Source organism: Lygodium microphyllum, chromosome 29 (genome assembly GCF_053477565.2).
Source record: "Lygodium microphyllum isolate KBCC chromosome 29, Lygodium_microphyllum_v1.1.10, whole genome shotgun sequence".
Taxonomy (NCBI): Eukaryota; Viridiplantae; Streptophyta; class Polypodiopsida; order Schizaeales; family Lygodiaceae; genus Lygodium; species Lygodium microphyllum.
The window spans coordinates 113861152-113883898 of record NC_141163.1 but is presented as its reverse complement, the minus strand read 5'-3'; the positions used below and the strand labels follow the sequence as shown (position 1 = coordinate 113883898).

Below are 22747 nucleotides of genomic sequence, written 5' to 3'. Positions count from 1 at the left end.
AGTAATGGGTGATATTCTTGGCAACGAAGCACTGTAGGTCACATGGGTACTCACCTGAAAAGAAACGTAAGTGACCTAAGACCTAAAATTGGACCTAAACTTATGTAGGATAATATAACTGGACCCAAAGTAGTGAATGAACTAAATCTATTTGAAAAGATGCAAAATAACCTACATGAGTGAATGGGTCTACATCTAAACCTAGCATAGGAGATGGAATTGAACTCGAGGGAGAGGGCTGAGGATGCTGAAGCTTGAAAGAGGAGAGGGCTGAGGATGCTGAAGCTTGAAAGAGTCTGTCACAGTCTTACAGATCTTTATTCTGGGAAAACTCGGATGCCAGATGATGAAAATGATGCCAAACAGCTGTGGGTAAGATGGCATCATAGGTGCAATGGGTACTCGCCTGTTGGAGAGGGTGCAGGTTGCAAAATTTGATAATGACAGCGGGTGTAGGGCCTGAGCAACGAAACACAAAAGAGGCAGCAGAATTGATGACTCTTGGGTGTTAAGCTCCCAAAAATTGCCACTTAAACTATCATATTTTTCTGGCCCTTGAACCAGTCTCAAAAAAGCAATGGTTCATTTTTTATGATACACCAAACAGGTTAACTGGTTCACTATGTTCTCTAAAGGAGGACTTAGTTGCACTCCCATTTCATCCCTCCTCCCTTTTCCTTCATCTTCATCTTTACGGAAGAAGCAGGTCGGAGAACAAGCAAAGGGGCAAGGATGGTCTCTAAAATTAAGCTAAAGGCAAAAGCGCATTTTTAAGTGAAAGGCATATCAAATTTTTTAAGAAGAGCGCCAAGCTCTCCTTTGCAAATTGTAAAAAGGTAGACGAGCATAAACTTAAGAAATAGGCCAAGTAGAAGGGAATGGGAAAAAGGACCTTGCCACAACAGCCGGTCATGTAAAAAATGGGATGGGTGCCTATGAGATTTTAGGGCATGTATATAAAGTTCAAAAAGTAAATGAGAGCTCATTCTTCAGTATGTGGCAACAAGAGACTCTTCTTCTTTTGTTCTTCCCTTCTCTTGCTTGCTTGTGTATGCTTGAGAGAGGAAGTGCGAGAGTGTAAGGGAGTAAGTGTGTGAGGGTGAGGGATCAAGGAGGTGAAGCTCTCCACCATCTCCTCTCCTCTCTTCGTCTTTTCTTCTCTTCTCTTCTCTTGTCTTGTGCGAGGCTATGGAGGATGGAGCTTGGAGGTGGAGGCTTGAGGATGCTTGAGCTTGTATCAAGAATCATGGAGCTATTTGTGTGCTTGAGGGAGGAGGCAACTCATTCGGGCATCGAGATAAGCTCACTACACTCGTAGAGAGGGATAGCGCGTTGGTTATGTGAGAGGAAGCGATTAGTGCTTGCTTGAAACACTTGAATAATAAGCGGTCTGTGGGTCTTGGCGGTTGAGTGTGAGCTCGTCCTTACATTTTGGTTCCTTTGCCTTGACCATGGATTCAAGCTTGAGCGCTTGCGCGCTTCAGAATGATAAAATTGAGCAAGGAATAAGGGTTTTATCCCTGAACCGGAGCTTGAGATAGGTAGGAAGTTTTGGGTTTTTTAATCTTTACAACAAGTAAGTATTTTGGTTATTTTGATGGTTTGATGATCAGAAGAGTAGGAGAAATTGGATCAGTGCTTTGCTTTTGATTCTTGTTGCATTTAGGTTAGGATTAAGAAATCAAATTGGAAAAGTATAGGGTTTGCTGTAGTAAAACAGGCCCGAGCAGGGCACAAATCAAGAAAAATGGGAAAGAAAGAGTGATCAAGGGGAAAGTGAGGGACCAGGAGTGGCAAGACCTTTGTTGGGAAGGGGATTTAAGAGCCAAGAGGCTAAGGGAGAGCTCATTTGAAACCCTGGTTGTGAGAGAGAGAGAGAGAGCTCCATTGTGGGGATTCACTTCAATCTTACCGCCGATAAGTTTGCTGTCCACTACATGTATATCTACACCTTCTCCTTCATGCATAGATAGAATCTGGAAGTGCTTGGTAAATGTGAAGCTCAGAATCACTCGGTGCGACAAATTTTTCATCATTTCGGAAAAAACTTGTCACGTTCAGCCCGTCCGAGTGGCTTGACCTTGGGCCAAGTTCCAAAATCGGTCCTTGGCCACTCATCTTTGGCCATTCGGTCTGTCCAAGTCCTCCTCGCACATTCGGATATATAGCCACTCAGCCCATATAGACTTGGTCAGTCCGAGTTGTACATTTGGACGTACTAGATAGTCGACCCGCCCAATTCAACCTTGGTCCTCTCGATTCGGCTTAGTCTAGCTCGGCCACTTGGCCTCTACCTCGGACGCCACACCCATTCGGCCCTTGGCCACTCGACCCATCTCAATTTGGCCCAATTTCACTCAGCCCTGGCCATTCGGCTGGTCGAAGTCATACACTCAGCCCTTGCAATTCGGACGTATTGGGTCGAATTTGAGTTTTTTCAAAATTTTTAAATCCTAAACCATACCCACCTAGACACTAGTCGTATGAACCTCTAAAGGTCATACAGACACTTGAAACGCCTTCGTGGCACAAGGAATAGAAGAATCGGCGAGACGCAGATGTGAAGGTGACGCTAGTTGACAATCTAACGACCCAACCCGTTAGTGGCATCAAGCGGAGTCGTAGACCCTCAAACGAATCTTGACTGAGCGGGAGGTGCAACGAAAACCCTATAAACTGGCTAGGACGGCTAGAAACCGAACATATAAGCCTATCGAGTCAAACCCATAAATGAGAGTGCAAGAGCTGCTTAGACACTTTGTTTTCTCACTCACTTTGATTTCCAGCACTCGAAACGCACTTAAGAAAAGCTAAAAGCTTGATTGCACGAAGTGCACAGAAATGAGTACGCGCACACACACACACACATACACACACGTAGTGAGGGTAAATTGAGGACTGGTTATAATTAACATGGAATTCACTCAAACGTAAAAACTTGAAGAAATCCACCAGTAAGAGAAGATCCCAAGACATAGACGGGTGATCGAATCCCCAAAGGTAGGACCAAGTGGAGAACATGAGTGGAAAGCCTAACACAGCAAGGACCGACACTATGAGGGAAGTGGATCTACCCGACTTTATCAACCTGATTAATAACTTGGTAGAATAGGAAGTCTTAGACATGGAGGAGGGCAGCTGAGGCCGTAGAAGCAAGGAAGAACTTGACCTGGGAGACTTTCTTGAGGCGATCCAGTAATCAGTGAGCAAATATGATGCTCAAATCCGGTTGGAACACCACAACAGACTTGCGGAGGACATCATAGTGGATCTTCAGGAGGAGAGAAAGCTAGCACGCAAGGCTCTACAAGGCACAGTCGTGTATAACCAGGATTATCAAACTAGGAGCTTATGCCAGAGCATGGAAATGCAAGAGATGTAGAGAGTTTTAGCCCTAACAGGCAGAAATTGGGCAGAGAGCGAGATAGCACTAGAAGGAGACCTTATGCTAAGCGAGCTTTTGACAAAGTGGTCGCTAGATAACACAGCAGTGGAGCAAAGCGCTGCAGTGTTAGCAACATTGCTACTGGCAGGGTTAGGAGTCAGCCAATGCTCTAAGAGCCAATTGAAAATTCTCGTGGTAGCAAAGCAGTTGGATAAATACCAAGCAAACGACAACCCGTACAGCTTTGTGGAGCAGTTCGAGCAGGTCTGCAAGGCCAACGGCCTCACTAATCCCACTCAATGCTCACAAGCTTTCGGTATGTGTTTAGGTGACAAGGGTCAGATCTGTTACACGAGTCTTGTTAGATTACGGGAGATAGATTTCTTCAGACTGATGGAAGCACGAGTGTTCTTCACCTCCCAGCCACGCCTAGATAAGTGCTGGCCCTCAATCTTATCTCTTTGCCAGTCGTCAACTTGCTGGAGTCCTACTATTCCTGGACTCCCTTACTCTCTAGGCTCCCCTTGACCCCGTTCGGGCGCCCAAGAGCCCGGACGGTCATTCTCGTGCATGTTCCCCTAAATTTACCTTAATGTAACATTAAATATCCCTTTTAATGTCACATTCCACACTTATGACATTAATGTAACATTAAGTATTACTTTTAATGTCACATTAATGTCACATTTCCTTTCCCTTAAGAATTGGTTTCGTCCTCGAAAACGATATTTGGAAGGTCTAACTGTAAATCGGGAAACCTTTTCTTTAAAGTACTTACTCGCTTCCATGTTGAGCTTTCCTCTGAACAATCTTTCCACTTAACCAAACATTCTTGATAAATAGTATTCCTCGTTCGTCTATTACGAACATTTAATATTTTTTCTGGTTCATGTGGATTAGATTGGTCATAGAATAACTCCTCAATATCATCATTTAAGATTAGATTATCCAAATCACCCAGCTTCTTCCTTAGTTTGCTTACATGAAAAACTGGATGTATTTTACTACCAGCAGGTAGTTGGAGCTTGTAAGCCAATTCTCCCACTCTTTTAAGTATTATGAAAGGACCACAATACCTTGGTGAAAGCTTTGGACAATGTCCCTTTTTCATAGTTTTAGTTTGTTCAGGCACCTTAAGATAGACCAATTCTCCTTCTTCAAAGGAGATGTCTCTTTGGTGAGGATCTGCATATGCTCTAGCTCGACTTTGAGCCTTTTTAATATTTTCTTGAGCAAATTTTAACATATTATTCATATCCTCCAAAAAGTCTTTAGCTGCCTGAACCTTTTCCTTATGCAGTCCTACTGCAAAAGGAGCTCTGGGCTGAAACCCATACATCAACATAAATGGACCATATCCAGTGGAAGAGTGTTTGGCACTGTTATATGCAAACTCTGCTATCGGTAAATACTCTTCCCAATTAGTTTGCCTTTTGCTTACATATGCCCTAAGCATATCTTCAAGAATTTGGTTAACCCTTTCAGTTTGCCCATCAGTTTGCGGATGATCCGCCGTACTCATGCTAAGTTTAGTATCCAATTTCCTAAATACCGCACGCCAAAAATGGCTATCAAATTTTCTATCCCGATCAGAAACTATATTTGCCGGAAGGCCATACAATCGGTATATGTTCTCTACGAACAATCTAGCCAATTCTGGTGTTTTAACATCAGTTGAAGTTGGAATAAACCTAGCCATTTTGGTTAACCTATCCACAATTACCCACACAGAGTCGTGCCCCCTCTGTGTTCTAGGTAAAGCAACAATAAAATCCATGGAGATACTCTCCCATTTTCCCGAAGGAATTTCTAATGGATGGAGAAGTCCTCCCATTTTTAATTTTTCAGCTTTATTAACCTGGCATTTATTACATTTGACCACATAGTCAAGGACGTCCTTATTCATTCTAGGCCAATAGAACTGCCTTTTAATAAGACTATAAGTCTTATTAACTCCTGGATGTCCCGCACTAGGGGTATCATGACACTCAAAGAGTATCTGGCGCCTTATTTCTATATCTTTCGGGACACATACCCTACCCTTGTAGAGTAAATAACCATTATCAATGGTAAAATTCTTCCACTTGAATCTAGTTTGAGCAACCCCTGATGCTCCATTTCCTAGTTGAACATCTTCAGATATTCCTTCCTCAGTAGAAGCACTTTCATTTGGATCCCCATTTTTTATTGCTTCCCATATGTTGGAATATGCCGGATCAACCTGACATTTCCCTTTTAAAGATTCAAGCAAATTGGAAGTGAACTGAGTAAAACTCAATTCATTAATGATGGGCATTCTGCTGAGTGCATCAGCTACTATATTATACTTTCCTTTTCTATATCTTATTTCATAGTCGAACTCTTGGAGGAGTTCGGCCCATCTGGCTTTACGCCCATGTAAATCTGGTTGATCATTAAGCCACTTAATGCTTTCATGATCCGATAAAATCAAAAGTTTGGCACCATACAAATAGTGCCTCCATTTCTTCATTGCATGTACTATTGCATACAGCTCCCTCTCATAAACAGAATAATTCTGTTTTGCACGATCTAATTTCTTGCTTTCAAAAGCAACTGGTCGACCTTCTTGTAATAAGACCGCGCCTATTGCCTTATCACTGGCATCAGCTTGAACCACAAATGGTTTATTGGGATCCACTATTAATAATACTGGAGCTGTAGCAATAGCTACCTTAAGTTTTTGAAAACTTTCATTTTGGTCTGTTCCCCAATTAAAACTTTTTCCTTTCCCTTTAAGTTGGTCTGTCATTGGAAGAGCTATTTTGGCATAATCTCGAATGAATCTACGATAAAATCCAGATAAACCTAGGAAGATCTGCAGCTCTTCCAGGTTCCGTGGAGGTGGCCATTCAATAATTGCCCTTACTTTTTTTGGATCCATGTTGATTCCCTCTTTCGAGATTATATGCCCTAAATATTTGACCTCTTGTGCAAAGAATTCACATTTAGTTTTCTTCGCATAAAGGGAATGTGTTCTTAACAGTTGGAATACTAATAATAAGTGTTTCAAATGTTCTTCTCTTGATTTACTAAAGATCAAGATATCATCCAAAAAGACTACTACAAAATGTCCTAGATAGGGCCGTAAAACACTATTCATCAGCTTCATAAAGGTAGCTGGTGCATTATGAGTCCAAAAGGCATCACCAAAAAATCATAATGCCCGTATCTAGTACGAAATGCCGTTTTGGAAATATCTTGTGCCTTAATTCTTATTTGGTGATAACCTGATCTTAAGTCTATCTTTGTGAAGAATTTTGCCCCTTGCAATTGATCAAAAAGATCTTCCATTCTGGGCATAGGAAATTTATTCTTCACCGTTATTTTATTAAGTGCTCTATAGTCAACACAAAGTCGCATAGAACCATCTTTTTTCTTTACCAATAAAATTGGTAAAGCCCAAGGTGAATTACTGGGTTGAATAAACCCTTTATCTAGGTAATCCTTAATTTGTCTTTCAACTTCTTAATGTTGTGTTTCACTTAACCTATATGGTGGTTTTGAAATTGGGTGTGTATCCTTATTTATATCAATTGGATGATTTATTTCACCCCTATCTGGTGGAAGGCCACTAGGTAAATCAGAAGGAAACACATCTTTAAAATCATCTAACAAACTGTTCAATTCATTATTTACATTCAATTCGCAAACATAAGAAAATTGTTGCTTTATATTACAGAAAGTAAAAATACTCTGTACAGGAAGAGACCATAACATATATACCTCACAAACTTTCTTCTTTATCAGCTTCTGAACTTCAGTCGAACATAGCAAAGGATTATCAAATACTTCATGTTCACCTTGAATGACAAAAATCTTACCATCCCTTTCAAATTCCAGTGTATTATGGTGATAGCTACGTTTCAAGGATGGTTCCAATCCCCATAGCTACTCCCTCCCTAGAGCAATGTCAGCTCTTTCCATGTTCATTATTTGGAAATCAAGCTTATCTTTATATCCTTGAATCTCGATTTCCAAATTGGATACCATTGTATCCCATATTTTATTGTCTTGGCCTTGCATCATACGCACAACGTATTGATGCTCACTGTTTTGTTGGGAAAGTTTCAATTTTTTGACAAGTGCATAATTTATAAAATTATGTGTGGCAGAGTCATCAATCATGACTCTAACCCGTTTTCCAGCTATCAATCCATGTACTCTAAGTAAATCATGTGGCCCAAAGGTAGGCTGCCACAAAGAAGTTGACATACAACACTTATGTTGTACATCCATGTGCAAGACCTCTAAAGATTTATACTTTTCATGGCCCTTTAATTCTAAGGTCTGCACTACATGGATTTGTTTTTCTTTTCCCTTGCCCTTGTCCTTTTCTTTGTCTTCCCCCTTTTTCTTTTGAGGGCAATTCCAAGCAGCATGGTTAGGGGATAGGCAATTAAAACACAATTTTTGTTTTTTGGCCTTATCAAAGTCATCAGGACTTAGCTTTGGCCTCATATATGGTTTCTTTTCAAAAGGTTGTTTTTTACCTTTGAAAAATGGCATTTTTCTTTTAAATTTGCCCACAAATTTTGAGGTTTCTAATTCCTTAGACTTGGGCTCCATATCAGTGAGACTGGTGAGTGTACCTGGACGCATACTATCTTCATAAATTAATGCAAATTTAATTGCCTCTTCAAGCGTCTTAGGTAAACTCCGTTTTACTTCCTTTTTACAGGCTTTATCCAGTCCCCTAATGAATCCTCTTGTTTTTTGGAATTCATCAATTCCTTCTAGTTTGAGGATTATCTCACGATATTCCTCCAAATATGTCAGTAGGGGTCGTCCCTTTTGTCTGACATAATCCCAATCTTCCCAATTTCTTTCCATTTCATTTTCAGGAAGAAATTCTTTTAAAAATACGGATTCAAATTGAGCCCAAGTTTCAGGTATTTTATTCGCCTCCTTTAAGGTTCGCCACCACTTATATGCTTTGGGGCCCAAAGTTAAACTGGCCTCCAGTGCTTGGAGATGTGGTGGTGTATTTTTTAATTTATGTAAATCTTCCCATTTTTGGAGGAAATTAAAGATTGTATTTTTATTCCTATCTTTTTCCTCCCCGTAAAATTGAGGTGGTTTCATATCTTTTAAAACCAGATTATCCCTCAATTTATGATAGGTTTGGGGTTCTTTAGAATCTCGAATGGTCGCATCTAAATCTTTCGATGAAGATGGGACATCTGAGATTTCTATCTTATTTTTGTCTTTTTCCAACAATAAAGTTAACTGAGATTTTATTTCAGTTAGTGTTTGAGTTAAAAACTCCATTTGAACCCCCTGAGTTTGCACACGAGCAGAAAGATCATCAAATTGCTCTCTCGTGGCAAAAAATTCTTCCCATTGTTCTTCTTGTATGTCTGGTTCATGGGGATCTACCATAGGTTGATCCCCAGAACTAGAACTTTCCATTACCCTTTCTTTCCCTTTTTCTGCCATTAATACACTGGAATTGGAAAGCAAAAATAAGAAATTTGCATACAAGATAAAATACTTCCCTGATTTTTTATGGCAGGCTGTGGCTTCAGTTATATATGAAGTTTTCTGCCTGTCTCACAGCAGTCGCAGTCTTATCCGCCTCAGAAGCAGTCCTATCTGTCAACAGCAATCTGATACTGGCAGCTCCACTTCTGATCTGTTTCTTGCGGCTGCTGGCAGCTTCACGTCTGAGCTGGTTCGTCCTCGCGAATGCTGGCGACTCCACTCCTGGTCCTCGCGGATGCTGGTGGCTGCTCGCCTGGTCCTAGTTGGTCTTCGTGACCCTGGTCCTTACGTTTTTTTTTTAATTATTCTTTTCTGTCCGTAACGAGACGGGTCGCCTTGATATGGTGTAATCGTTTCCTGCCCGCAACGAAATGGTCACATTAATGTGACGTGACGTGGCTTCTCCTTTTAATTTTTTCTTCGCGGCCTGTTTTCTTATGTGACGGGGCAGGGCGGAAATACTCCGTCAGATCGCGTGACGGTTTTCTTATGTGACGGGGCAGGGTGGAAGTACTGCGCGACGGGACAGGGTAGACGACACACTTTCTCATGCGATGGAACAGAATACTTCTAACTGATGGCCCGCTTCTTGACTGACGGCCTGACAGATTCTTAATGATCAGAAACATAGGCTGTGATACGAATGTTAGATTACGGGAGATAGATTTCTTTAGACTGATGGAAGCACGAGTGTTCTTCACCTCCCAGCCACGCCTAGATAAGTGCTGGCCCTCAATCTTATCTCTTTGCCAGCCGTCAACTTGCTGGAGTTCTACTATTCCTGGACTCCCTTACTCTCTAGGCTCCCCTTGACCCCGTTCGGGCGCCCAAGAGCCCGGACGGTCATTCTCGTGCATGTTCCCCTAAATTTACCTTAATGTAACATTAAATATCCCTTTTAATGTCACATTCCACACTTATGACATTAATGTAACATTAAGTATTACTTTTAATGTCACATTAATGTCACAAGTCTAGATGCTGCGGAGTGAGCAATTTCAATGGCCTAAAAAATCTCTTCATTAAGAGAGTTTTCAAACTTGGATACTCTGATAACTTGCTAGTGCGACTTATGAACGTCAAGTAGAGAGAGAGAGAACATCTGAGATTATGTGACCCATGTGAGAAGCCTCTTCAAGAGAATTTCTATGGGCGAGAGACCAACCGAAAGAGTGGTGTCCATAATATTCGTTAACGGAATACGAAGTGAGGAGCTCTATAAAGCCTTGGCAGGCAACTCAAGCCTACAGCGAGCTGCGTTGGCAAGGATCTTTGAGGAAGCTATTAGAGTGGATGACCAGCTTAAGGAGAGGAGCTCCAGGAGCTCTAATTGAGAAGAGTCCGGCGCTAGGAATTTCGAGAGATCTTCAACACCAACTGAGAGATCAGGCTCGAGTGCTCAGGATAAAGGGAAGGATAGTGATTTAGGGCAAGAGCTAGCAGAGATGAAGATGGACATAGCCGAATTGCAGGAGATGATGAGACGACCAACGTATACATTCGTCCAATGTGTGTATTGTGGCTAAAACCAACTGCCAGCCGAGTGCCAGGACCCTAGGTCATGACCTTGCGCTAACTGTGGTAGGTTCGGCCATGACGCCATGCATTGTTGATTACCTCGGAGACTTCCATACTTGCAACCTTATGGTCAACCCTGCCTTGTGAATAAGCCTCCGAGTTTTTTTGGAAGGGGAGTTCTATTGGCCCTTCCAACACCTAATGACGCTAAGGCAACCATCCCTAGGATGGAGATAAATCCTACGGGTATCCCTAGACCACCTGAACCCTACGTAATCCATCCACTGAGTGACACTCCAGCCCACTATGTGGAGGAGCTCCCCTTATGTATCGTACGGCGAAGAAGGCAATGCAGTTCTTATGGACTACCGATCAATGCTGGTGATGGCATTAGGTAGAGGGAGAGGCAGAGGCCTAGGAGGGTAGACATGAGCCAATTGTGTGTTGGACTTGTGGTCACCTAGGACACGTTTCTTCACGTTGCTTGGAGAGGGAGCAAGCAAATAGAGACAAGGCTGACTTAAGATGCGTTGAGTGTGGAATCACTCATCTCTTTGTTGGGTGCCCTAGATGGAAGTCATCCTCTAGTTTGGCAAACGAGCCATTGGTTCCGTCGGGGTTGTTCGGTGTCGAGACACTCGATGGGGAGGCCATGCCTATCCCATTGTATGTCATGACCCGTGCTTAGACAAAGCAGGCCAACATATCATTGCCAGGGCCTAGCAACTTTGACGCAACCTCAGTTGGAAAGAAAAGTCGGAGACGGAGGAAGAAAATGCCAGACATTAAGGTCACGCTCAAAACCGAAAGTGTCACGACACTGCCTGTTGAAAAGAAAGTCGTTGATGCAGAGGCAGAAACGGCGGCTCAAAAGACAGCTGGAAAGGGAAGTGCTAAGGTCGGGGAGTATCCCACAACCCAAAGCGCCAACTCGAAGCTATCAAGAAGGTGAAGGAGTGGGTGAAGGAAGCCCAAGAGTACCTAAAAGACGCTGAGCCCATACTAGAAGATGAGATCGATGATCTCTCAAGCATAAGCACGCTAGTCTCACCCGCACAACCAAAATCAAGGGATGCGACAGCACCACAAGTAGTGCCGCTTAGACAAAGTCTAAATGCTACGGGCCAGCAAACCAGTCAGGGCCATTGGCCAAGAACCGCAGAGTCAGGAGAGAGGCAAGTAGCTAGCAACCTTCTTGATACATTGGTGACTACCCGTGTGACTCTAAGCTTAGGTGACCTGCTTAGGCAACATCCAACGCTATCGCAAGAGTTGAAACAGTGGTTGAAGAATCAAATGAGTAAGTCGCCGTAGTCTAATGTTGCACTTAGTGTCTAAGTCTTTGCAAATCAATGCCTTTTGGGAAGGCATAGAGATGCATGCAGTCCTGCCAGTCTTAGCTCTTGGAGATGTCACAAGAAAGGGAATTGTAGACATGGGGGTGAAAGTGAGTGTGCTAAGCCATGCAGTACTCCAAACCTGGGGTAACCCACCAGCCGAGACTGCTAGGTTCAACATCACACTGGCTAACGCAATGAAGATGAAACCATTCGGCGTGTTAAAAAATTGGCTAGTGAAGATCGTAAGAATCCAATTCTCTGTTGACTTTATAGTCATGAAGGGAGTGGACTATGACATCTTGTTAGCAATCTCATCCTCCTAGGCAATTGAACAGAGGCTGTCAGGGTAAAGACAGACATTACACCGGTTGACCTAGATGCCATCTCCACCATGCTGAAGGGTGACGGCCAGATTAGGAAATCCTATGGGGCCTTAACCAATTATATCCCGTGTCCTAAGGACGAGCGAGATTGGATGCACGTTCTTGCTACCATCGATCTGCCGTTCTCGGACAGTGAGGAGTACGAACAAGCCGTTAAGACAATTGGCAAGTCCAAGGATATACCCTCAGTACCAGTCTGCATGATAGCTGGAAGCGTACGCGGAAAACCCAACCATGTCACATTCCAAGTTTCGAACAATAGACGAGAGCTTTTGGAGATCCAAGGATATATGATCGACAAGTTGGCTAGCAATTCAACAACTAATCTCAAGCCACTCCATGATCTCTTGGATGACCCTGAATGGCGATGAACTAAGGTGCACAATTTAAACTTGATGTACAATTGGGCTCCAATCTCCCACCAACAAGAAGAGACGTATCGTCGAAACTAGCGAAATTATGAGCAGTCAGACATGGATAGCTCTCCCGACGAATATGAAGACTGTTATTCCTTCAGTGATGAGAGTGAAAGGGAAGTAGATACTATAGAATACAACACTGGGGGTGTGAAATCGAACAAATACAAGTTGACTCCAGACCATGCAAGCAGAACGCCTTTAGGATAGAGAAAGGAGTCATGCGCATGGAGTGTGATCGAGCTTGGTTGGAACGCATGGGCGCAATTGACTACCAGTAGGCTGGCCTAGCCCAACCAAGTGATACGCCACTACTAAGAACGGACTCACCTTCCAAGCTACGACCACCAGGAGAGACTCCCTCTTCTAGCGAGAACGGGGAGTTTGATTCTAAGTCGGAAGTCAGCTTAGATAGTGATCTTGAGATTTCTCAACCTTCGAAAATTAGACTCACCAAGGGGGACCTACCCGTCCACCTAAGGCGCCGACGACTAATGTAGGAACAATGGAAGTTGCCTAAGGAAACACAGGCAGAGGAGCAACGAAAACCGCAAGACCTACCAAAGCGATTCATGAAATTCAAAAAAGGAGAAATGGTAATGATCTTGCTAGGAGCCAAACGACAAGGGCAAGCAAGCGAACCAATCGAAGGGCCCGCCAAGGTCAAGGAGATCAATTTAGCCGGGGAAGGGGGGACAAGTTGACTTGTCTTTATAGCCAATGATTTGATTGAGGAAGAGGAAACAAGTCTCATTGCTCTCTTATGATAGTATATAGACGTCTTTGCTTGGTTCCTGGAAGAGCTCAAAGGGATAGACCCGAGTGTGGTGACTCACAACATACCCATGACATTTGACGCAACGCCAGTCAAGTAGTGACCGTATCCCATGAATCCAAGGCACGCCCATGCTGTCAAGGAAGAAATTGATAAGCTAATGACAACAGGATTCATCTACGAAATTGAGTATACGGACTGGGTTTCACCCATAGTCATTGTATTAAAGAAGAATGGAAAGATTAGAGTGTGCATCAATTACAAGAAGGTAAATGCTGTTACGAAGAGAGATAACTATCCATTGCCGTACACCGAGCACATGCTCGAGAGAGTGGCTGGCAAAGAGGCCCACAGTTTCCTGGACGGCTTCTCTGGGTACAATCAGGTGCAAATGCATCTTAACGATAGACATAAGACCGCATTCGCCACTGAGTGGGGCGTCTTTGCCTACATAGTCATACCCTTTGGGTTGACTAACACACTAGCTACTTTCCAACGACTTATGTGCACTATATTCAAGGACATGTTGAGAAAGGAGTTGAAGGTCTTCGTAGATGACGTATATGTTCACTCTACTTGGATGGAATACTTGGATAAGTCTTTGAACGGCGTCGACTATATCGTCTCTTGTTGAATCCCTTGAAGTACCGGTTTTGAATAAAGCACGGATGCATCTTAGGGCACGTAGTGTCGAAGAACGGCATTGCCACAGACTTCTCGAAGGTCATGGCCATTGTCGATCTTCCACCCCTAACTGAAAGAGGAGGGGCAGCCACAAGGATCAAAGATCATCTTGCACATGTGGCAAATAAAGACATAGGCCCATGCCTAAATGCACCCGCAGACATGAAGGCTTCTCTTCAAGCGGGGAAGCTCAGTCGGTTAGGCAATCAAAGTGCATCAGTTACAGGGGAGAGGGGAGTAGATGATGTAGCTTCTGCAACAACAGGGCCATCAAGAGGAGTAGAGCTACATTGGAGTCAGATGCAGCTTCCGTGGGAGGGGTTGGGGCGCACAGGACTCCTCCAAGCTGCTTGAGTCTTGACTCTTCAGAGTTCAGACAGATGCTCTCTTGTGTGACTGTCTTATCATTTATGTTTATGGTCATTGACTGAGGACTCAGTGGACTGTGGTGTTTTATGGATCATTAGTTATCAACTTATCTTTTATGCTCTTGTATCTTTTTTTCATGATTCATGAATACGATCCAACCTCCAGGTGTTTTTGTGATTCATGTATATCTATTATCATGCTACATGTAAATTGTAATGATCTAATCTTTAAAGTGTGATCTATGAATATCTTTAGAGTGTGCTTGGCACTTGCCAATTCAAAGTTTAAGTATACTGTATGAATCTTGATGTATCTTTCGATTTTGGAAATTGGTGCAGGCTATAGGTAACAGGTTATAGAAGTTAGGATTTAGGACCTCCGACCTAGTATGATAGTATTGAATTTCAATGTCAATAATCAATTGTATGTTAATCATATATGTCAAGTATTTCTCGATCAAGTGACAAGTGTGGCTTATTGTCATCTATTATCTATATTATATATTAAATCGGGGTTACATATTTCCTTGTAGCTCAGTTTCCCCGTTTCCCCACCGTTTCCATTTCGCCGTTTCCGAAACTCCAAGTAACTATGGGCGGGAGGGAGCTTATGCTCCTGTAGAAGTAAGATGTTGACTTGTCCGGCAAGGGTAGACTGCAACTCCTGCTGAACAATCAACTTTCTGGAACCACGTGCTCCACTATAGTGGAGGCTATGCACATTCTAGGATGCAAGATGTAAACTCATGGGGAAACCTATGGCCGACCGAACAAACATCTGTTCGGTGTGGAAGCTGTTCACGAAGAATAGGAGCTATGAGGCATGCGGATACACTTCGCTACCGGCCTGGACGGTGAACTCCATTCTCCCATGGTAGCCCTCGGGCCATGGGGTTGATGGAAGCGCATGGTGGTACCACCAAGGCATCTATCAGCCAGGCTAAGAGGCGAGACTCTGTGCACTGGTAGAAACGGGCCGCTTGTGCCAGGGACCACTTAATCACATCCATCGGAGCTCTCCACTACGGAGGGGCTCGAAAGATAATGCTCAGATGTGGGACCTCGGCCCTAGCTCGAGGCCCTAGCCCACTAGTTAATGTTCATCATATAACCTGGCCACTGTTGGGAAAAAAGTGCCAATCCACCTTCTCCCATCCACTGGGAGATGTGATTTGCCACCTGGCTCTTCACCTCCTCCTCTATCTAAGTCGACGTCCAGTCTCTTATGTGAGTCTGAAGGAAAAAGGCGTAGTTTGGTCCATCCGGTGGTGCTAGTAGATGGACCTTGCCACTCCTTGATTTGTGTACCACGAAGATTCCCACCTCTAGGGGTAGTGGTAACTCCCCGCGCTTCGCAACTCTTAGGTAAGACTACGGCCCACTGCAACTTGTGGTAGCAGTTGCGTATGTCTCAGAAAAGTGTGACGAGTGGCCTGGACGGATGAGTTGGTGACTGTGTGGGGAGGGGGGCTAGACTGTCGGTGAGTGGAGGATGTTGGCGTATGGGGCTCCTCACCTCCTGTGGGGTGGGGGGGGGGGGGGGGGGTCACCTATGCTGGGTGGGGATCAGGGATATTGGTTGGCGGGGGTGATGGTGGAGAGGGGAAGGATCGAAGGATGGTGGGTTGGTCGGAGGCACACGGCGGGTGTGGGGGGGAATCGGTAGCTCTAGAGGGGGAGGGGTGAGCAGGTGGCGGATGTGGGCCCTCGGGTAAGGTGGCATGTGATGCCTCCGTGGGGGATGGATGTGTAGGCATGTGGTCTTGTCGGGCGGGGCGCATGGTGTTCTGCTAGGGGGCGATGCTCACCCTCTTGCTCCTTTCTGCCGTGGCTGTGCCTGAGGCACTAGTTGTGGCCCCCCTTGCCATCTCCCTCTCTATCGTCTCTGGACCCGTGTAAAGCCGTCCGCGTCCACTTGTGGGCCTGTCGGCGAAGCTGCCTTAGCTTCGAAGTGTGTGCACTCTGCTGCGGGATGCCCAAAGTCATGGCATCGCAGTCACTGCCCTAGCTGCCCAGTCACAATAACCTGCTGCCTAAAGGAGTGCCTGCCTGCCTCAATCTCTAGAAACTGTGGTATATTCTGTCTCTTTCATTGCCACCCATACCTTTGGGACTCCTGTGGATGTCACTGCGTTCGCAAAAGAGGCGGGAAGGACAGTGCCAAAGAGCTATCCGAAGTCTTCCACTAGCTGGTGATACTCTATTGCCAGTGTAGGGAAGAGTAGGGTGACCGGGTGTCTAAGGAAACTGTTGTGGAGCGCGAATGCCTCCACTATGAAGCCACTGTACTAGGGGACCATGTAGATGATCCCCTTCGTGGAAGCATAGGGTAAACTGGCCACTAACTCACAGGCTGCGTCTGCCGAGGTGAGTCGTACCATGAAGATCCCTTGCCCAATGAGAATCTCCTCCATGATTTGCATCGTGCTGATGCGCAACATGGAGTGAAGCCAATCGCAAAGTTGAGCCTTGGATGGGGAGTGTCCTACGACCTGACCGAAGATCGCTATTTTTTTTAGCTCTAGCTCTATGGCACGGAGTGCTAAGAGCCGTTTCTTAGAGAGGACGACTCGCAAGGTATTTGTCATCTAGCCAGTGCTTTCCTAGCCTCTTGGTGACCTGGATGGCTCCTTCAACCACTTGAGGGGACGGCACTCAATTCAGGGTAAAAGGGTAGAAAAATTCAAATTCAAATGGACTATACCCATTCCCCCACTACTCCCAATGGTTCAATTCCAGTGCCCAATTAATGGGCATTTGTTCCTTGGTTTGCAGTATCTGGACATCAAGAATTTCCTCTGGTCTGGCATTAAACTTTCTCCTCGTGAGTTTAGCTAGGTCCCTACGTTTTCTTTTGGCCTCGATGAAATTCTTATTTTCTTCTTCTTACCCTCTTCTTTAGTGACATGAGAGTCACAAGGTGGGATTGCCTTGCCCTGTCATTTAAAAAGAGATTACCGCCATGTTTTGCTTTTGCCTTTGTGGCTGGCTGCAAATGTCAGATTATCCATAACCATGCTCGAGCAGTTAGACGAGTAGCGGAAAAACTTTGGTAAGACTTTGGCTAACCAACCAAGACAATGGCTATTCGTGTCATGTAAGCATCAATTGATCGCTTTCTCTCATATGCTCTATCTCAAGTTACTTGCACAAGTAGGCAACACATGCCTCATTGCACACTTGATACAGAGAAGCAAGTAAATCCCATGCTTGTTTGTCCATCATGTACAACTAAATGTGTGGATGACTTGTCTCTTGCACGACAATGGAATCAAAGCATGCGTATGGGCATCTCTCCCATCTCATCTCAACTAATGAGTGGTGGGAGCAGCAGTGAAAGCTAGAGCAGATGAGCCACTAGTAACACTAGAGGAAATTAGATGAACCTACAACTATCTAACAACACGACCCGCTGGCCTAGCTTCATTGCCACATACATACCCCCATAAATATTTTGCATCCAACACATGATGCATCATCTATGCACAGATTGGATAGTTGGTACCATCCAACTTGTCCTTGTTCCCAAATATGTTAATCAAGTCACTTTGAGCTGCCATTTTTCTTACTGCATGTATTGGACAAATGCAACTAGTTTCTGTCCAAAATTTGAATAGGTACACCATAGGGAGAGATGTAATGTAGACCTCAAAAACTTAGCTGAATTGAAGATACATAGCTGAATGTTGAGGAAGACACTGCCCATGTGAAGAAAATCTTCTAGCAATGCCTCCAATGTTACCCAAGTTGCTAAATTGAGCCTCAATCCTGATGAATCTCAACAAGAGTCACAAAATCCTTAATTTTTGGTGAAGAAAATTTGCTCAAAATTGAAAATCCCCAAATTCTATGAAGAAATTGATTGTGAATTTGGGGTCTGCTACAAAAAGGTGTGATTTTCTGATAAAACTTGTACAAAATTCTAGATGATGAGTGAAAATCTCCAGAGTTGAATGAGAAATTGTGCTCAAATCTGAGAAACCCAAATTCCGAGGTATACTACTTTGGACTGTGAAAATTTTCTTTGGATTGCGTGCAAGGCGGTACTGCTGCTGTCGGCGCGGACAAGTAGTTGAAGGCAATGTGCAGTAGATCAAGAGGTGGAACTGTGACATGATGCTAGGGTTTGAATGGAGAAAACACAAAATGTATGAACACAATTAAAGCACAATAAGTCAAACAATAACGCAAAAAATGCAAAAAACATAAAAACACAATGAGATAAGAAAGAGAACTCTAAAAACGAATGCTGTATATGAATGAATGTGTAGAATGCTCAAAGGCCAAGCGATGGGAGTAGTTGGAGTGTGACATCCATCAGAGATGGATCCGGAGGTTTGTAACCATCAGTCGGAGCTGTGATGATACTGAAAGTGGAAGGGCAGCAGACTGGAAACCAGAACACAGCAGTTGGGAGGCTGAATTTGGCAAATGTAGTAGTGTGACCACTTGGAGATGAAGGCAGCTGATCACTGGCAGCAGGAGGCAGCTGGGCAAAAGCTATAGAAGAGTGTGCTGATGGTGGGCAGCCTGCTGATGCAGTAAATGCAGCTTACTAGGTGGAGATGGTGGTGTCAACAGCTGGCCATGTTAGCAGGCTGAAAAACTCAGGCAGCAGGCTGTAACAATGGCGACAGCTGATGATATCACCGGAGCAGCAAATGCAGCCTGATTTGGGACGACAACTAGCTGGTAGAAGCAAAGGACAGGTTGCGTGATGTGTGGCAGACTGCAGTAGTCATGTGGGCTCGACAACTATTGGAAGAGGGAGTTGATGGCTGAAATCTGCAAGGAGAATGATCACTTGCAAGAGAAGGGATGAACTGAGTTGTGTGGGAAGCCTTCTATTTATAGATGAGGATCCTCCCAATGTTTGGGTGTTTTGCACATGGGACAAAAACTTTGGTAATATTTGAGTTCTGGGGTTGTTTTAATGAGTTAATGGAGATTTAATATGCAATGCATCTTTTTTAGCTTGATACTCCCTCTCAAGCCCAAAACTAGAGCTAGAAAGGGACTGCAAGCATAGCTCGGCCCCTAATACCCCAAGGCATCCCACCCCAAAAAAAAAAGCAGCCAGTGTATCGGATCAAGGATGCATGTCTGCTGCCCATAGACCTGCCAAGACTATAGAGGTGGCAATTATTTTACACTAGGAGCTCAAAGAGACACTTCAAAGAGGCTAAGGCATTGGACAAAGGGTGCTCGTCGGTTGCTCAATGACCTATCAACTTGTGGGAAGGAAATGACACCACTTTGAAGCTTTAAAAAAAAAGTAATTGTGCTCATGGGAAAAAAATAAAGGGGTGGCGGAATCCAACATCACAAAACAGAAGACTATCCCAACCATCAATCCAGAGACTAAGGGTATGGCCACCGTCACGTTCGTGCAAAAAGGGCTACTAGAGAGGGGTTAGCAAATTAGTCACTCAAACCTTTGGGGTGGATGAGGTTGTTTGTGTGCCATGCGTTCAACAACATGAGTGCTAAAAGTAGTTGTTGGGGCAGTAGTGGGAGGCATAGCCCTACTTGACTATTCGAGTGGAGTGGATGCAATTGCGGTGTACTATGGTTTCTTAGTAGGGAGACCCTGGGCCTTAGTATGATACTTGTTTACATGGCCCGGATGCTAGCATTGTGTGCAAAACCTATTTTTTAACAGAGTGGTTGCTATTAGATGGATTTAGTTTCTTTCTTTCCGTCTAACAAAGAGGTGTCACCCTTGTTTTGATATCTTTCCCACCTTAAGAGTTCTTGCCACCTCCAGTTTTCCCTTCGAAGAAGTGGTTACTAGAGCCGCCTCTAAATATGAAAATAGGGAGGAGAACTTCTTGTGGACTTGATCATGCAGCCTTGCATAATGCAAGAATTGACATTTGAACTCATAAAAGGTTGGCGATTGGGTTAAGGAAATGATGTGTTGCATAAAGTGGAAGTATTTAGTAAGTAGCTTATTTAAGAAAAATGTAACCTAATTGTCATTTGACTTCGATGAGCTAGTAGTGAAGAACTCGGTGAGTACCTTACTATATTTGACCTACTTGGCTTTCAGATCATCCCCTTTCTTAATAGAAAACTCTTGTAGCTCAAAATTGAGACTGACGCGTGGGGTGCGATCACTTGCTGCATAATAGTGGTCAAGGAGATCACTCCAACAATTGAATACTAAGGGAAAGTGGTGTAACTAAGAGTGAAATTGAAGAAGTAGCCCTTGCATTAACTTGACATTTATTGTAGCATTGCAAGCTCTCCATTGATAGATATGGTTAAGGTGAGTCATAGGCTCTAGACTGACTACTAGGTCTTGAAAACACTTGTTGCATGAGGTTAGACCAAGTGGTGAAATTCGACTTGTTGAAACAAGTCTTATTCGTAAATGTATTCTTGGCTGTAGCAACAAGTGGTAGTGCTACATGAGGAATAGGATGGATAAGGTAGGTAGGGTGGGAGATTGGAGTACACTTGGGAATTAACCCTAAAGTGCGTACCATGCATGCGTGATGCGTGCACAATGGATCCAAAAGTGGGTATGGGCTGACTGGGCATGGACATGGTAACTGCATGAGTAGCTCATGGAGGGGAGATAGGGATGTTGTAGATAGAGGATGGAAATCCCTGCATTGAAGTGACCTATAAAGTGTATGATGACATACCATAAGCAAAGGATGGATATCCCTATGTTTGAGAGGTTGATGGAGGTGGATGCCCAGAAGGAGTAAAGGGGATATCCATCATAGCCGTCCTAGGATAGATAGATGTGCTCACTTGCAAGTATGTGTAAGGCGCAATGTTAATGGGTAGAGTTCTCATTAAGGATGTACTAGGGTATAGAGTGGCATTCACCTATGAGTAGCTAACATGTGGGACTGAAAAAAAAAGTGCTAGGAATTGACACAGATGATCCTAAACCTACTATGTTGAATGTAACCCTAAGTTATTGAAAGTAGAAGAAAGAATAAATATTTGTATGCAGATGAAAAATCTAGGTGTTGATCTACCAACTCCATGCTCAAATGAATTTGATGGAACAATGTCAAGTATACCCGTGAAAGTTTGTTTGCTTTGAGAGTCTCCACAATTGAAATTAACGTATTTAAACTTGTCACGATTCGAGTCCTGTATACCAAAATGAAAAATAGGGGAGGTTTTTGATTCATATGACTCAAAAGGGATATATAAACTTGACATTGGGCCTTGTTGTGATGAAGATGATGGGTCGCCAATTGACCAAAAGGCGATATGTCCTTGATCGGAGAGGTATCTAGCCTCACCAATGGATCTAGATGTATTTGCAAGGCTTTTAGAAGGGATAGAGCCGTAGTGACCATACGTCATACACATGCATTCTTTGAACTCCTCATCCAACATTATTAGACATGTATTTGTTGAGCTAAAAATTTGCTACATAGTGATTAGCTCTTTAAAAAACCCCAAAATAGTATATTACCAAAAGTTTCATCAAATGGGGAGCAAATCTAGAGAGTGTTTGTGTCCCACTTGCAAAACCTTGATTTGGGAGGATTCTTCCACATCTATAAATAGACAGGCTGCTCACCATTCAACCCCATCTTTGTGCCACGTGCAGATTTCAGCCATCAACCTTCCACTCAGTGGCTGTCCAGCCCATGTGATTGCTGCCACATCATCACCATCCTCCCAACACTTGGTGTCTCCATCCCTACTGTTGCCTTGCTGTCTAGAGGCTTCACATTGTAGTGTTTTCAGCTGCTAGGTATCGCCTGAAATTTCCTCATCATCGACACCCAAATCAGCTTGCGTTTACAGCTCCAGACTTGGTGATAGGCTGATCTCCACCTAGTGATTGCATTCGCCAACGTTTTTGCATCTAGGATGGCTGCTTGCATCATCCTCCCTTTCTCTGTTGTCGTTTGGGTCTCCTATTGCCTTAGTGATCAGTATTTTGCAGTTTCTCACATTGCGATATCTTTGACTAGTGGTTGTAGCACTCAAGAGTTGTCTTTGTTGGACGTCACACTTTGTCACTCTTTAGCTTTGCCCCTGAGCATTTTGTACTCTTACATTCTCTTTCTTTGTTCGTGTTTGTTTCTGTGTTCGAGTTTTGACTTGGCGATTGTTGTCCTTACCAATATCCTCACGGACGAAGTGGCCCGTGGGAAAACTACTTTTCAATGAATGTACTGACTACCAAGTTGCCTTTGCATGCAGGAGTTCTTTCACTTGATAAAGTACTTGGGATAAATGGTATGATCGTATTGTTTAGTTCATTAAGAACCAATGCTCAAGTGGAATGTAATGAGTAGCATCTTCCAGCAAGACTTCCGCAATCAGGACGATCAGTTCACCTTGTCCTATTTCTTCTTTAAATCGATTCACATGGAACACGTTGACTTGCAT

The 22747-nt window shown here is 43.8% G+C and overlaps 1 protein-coding gene across 1 annotated transcript in view; it reads left to right on the top strand.

Annotated features, from left to right (window-relative positions):
• LOC148011051 (putative enoyl-CoA hydratase 2, mitochondrial) overlaps nt 1-22747 on the top strand; it is a 124315-nt gene that overhangs the window by 58157 nt on the left and 43411 nt on the right. The gene's annotated exons all lie outside the window — the stretch shown is intronic.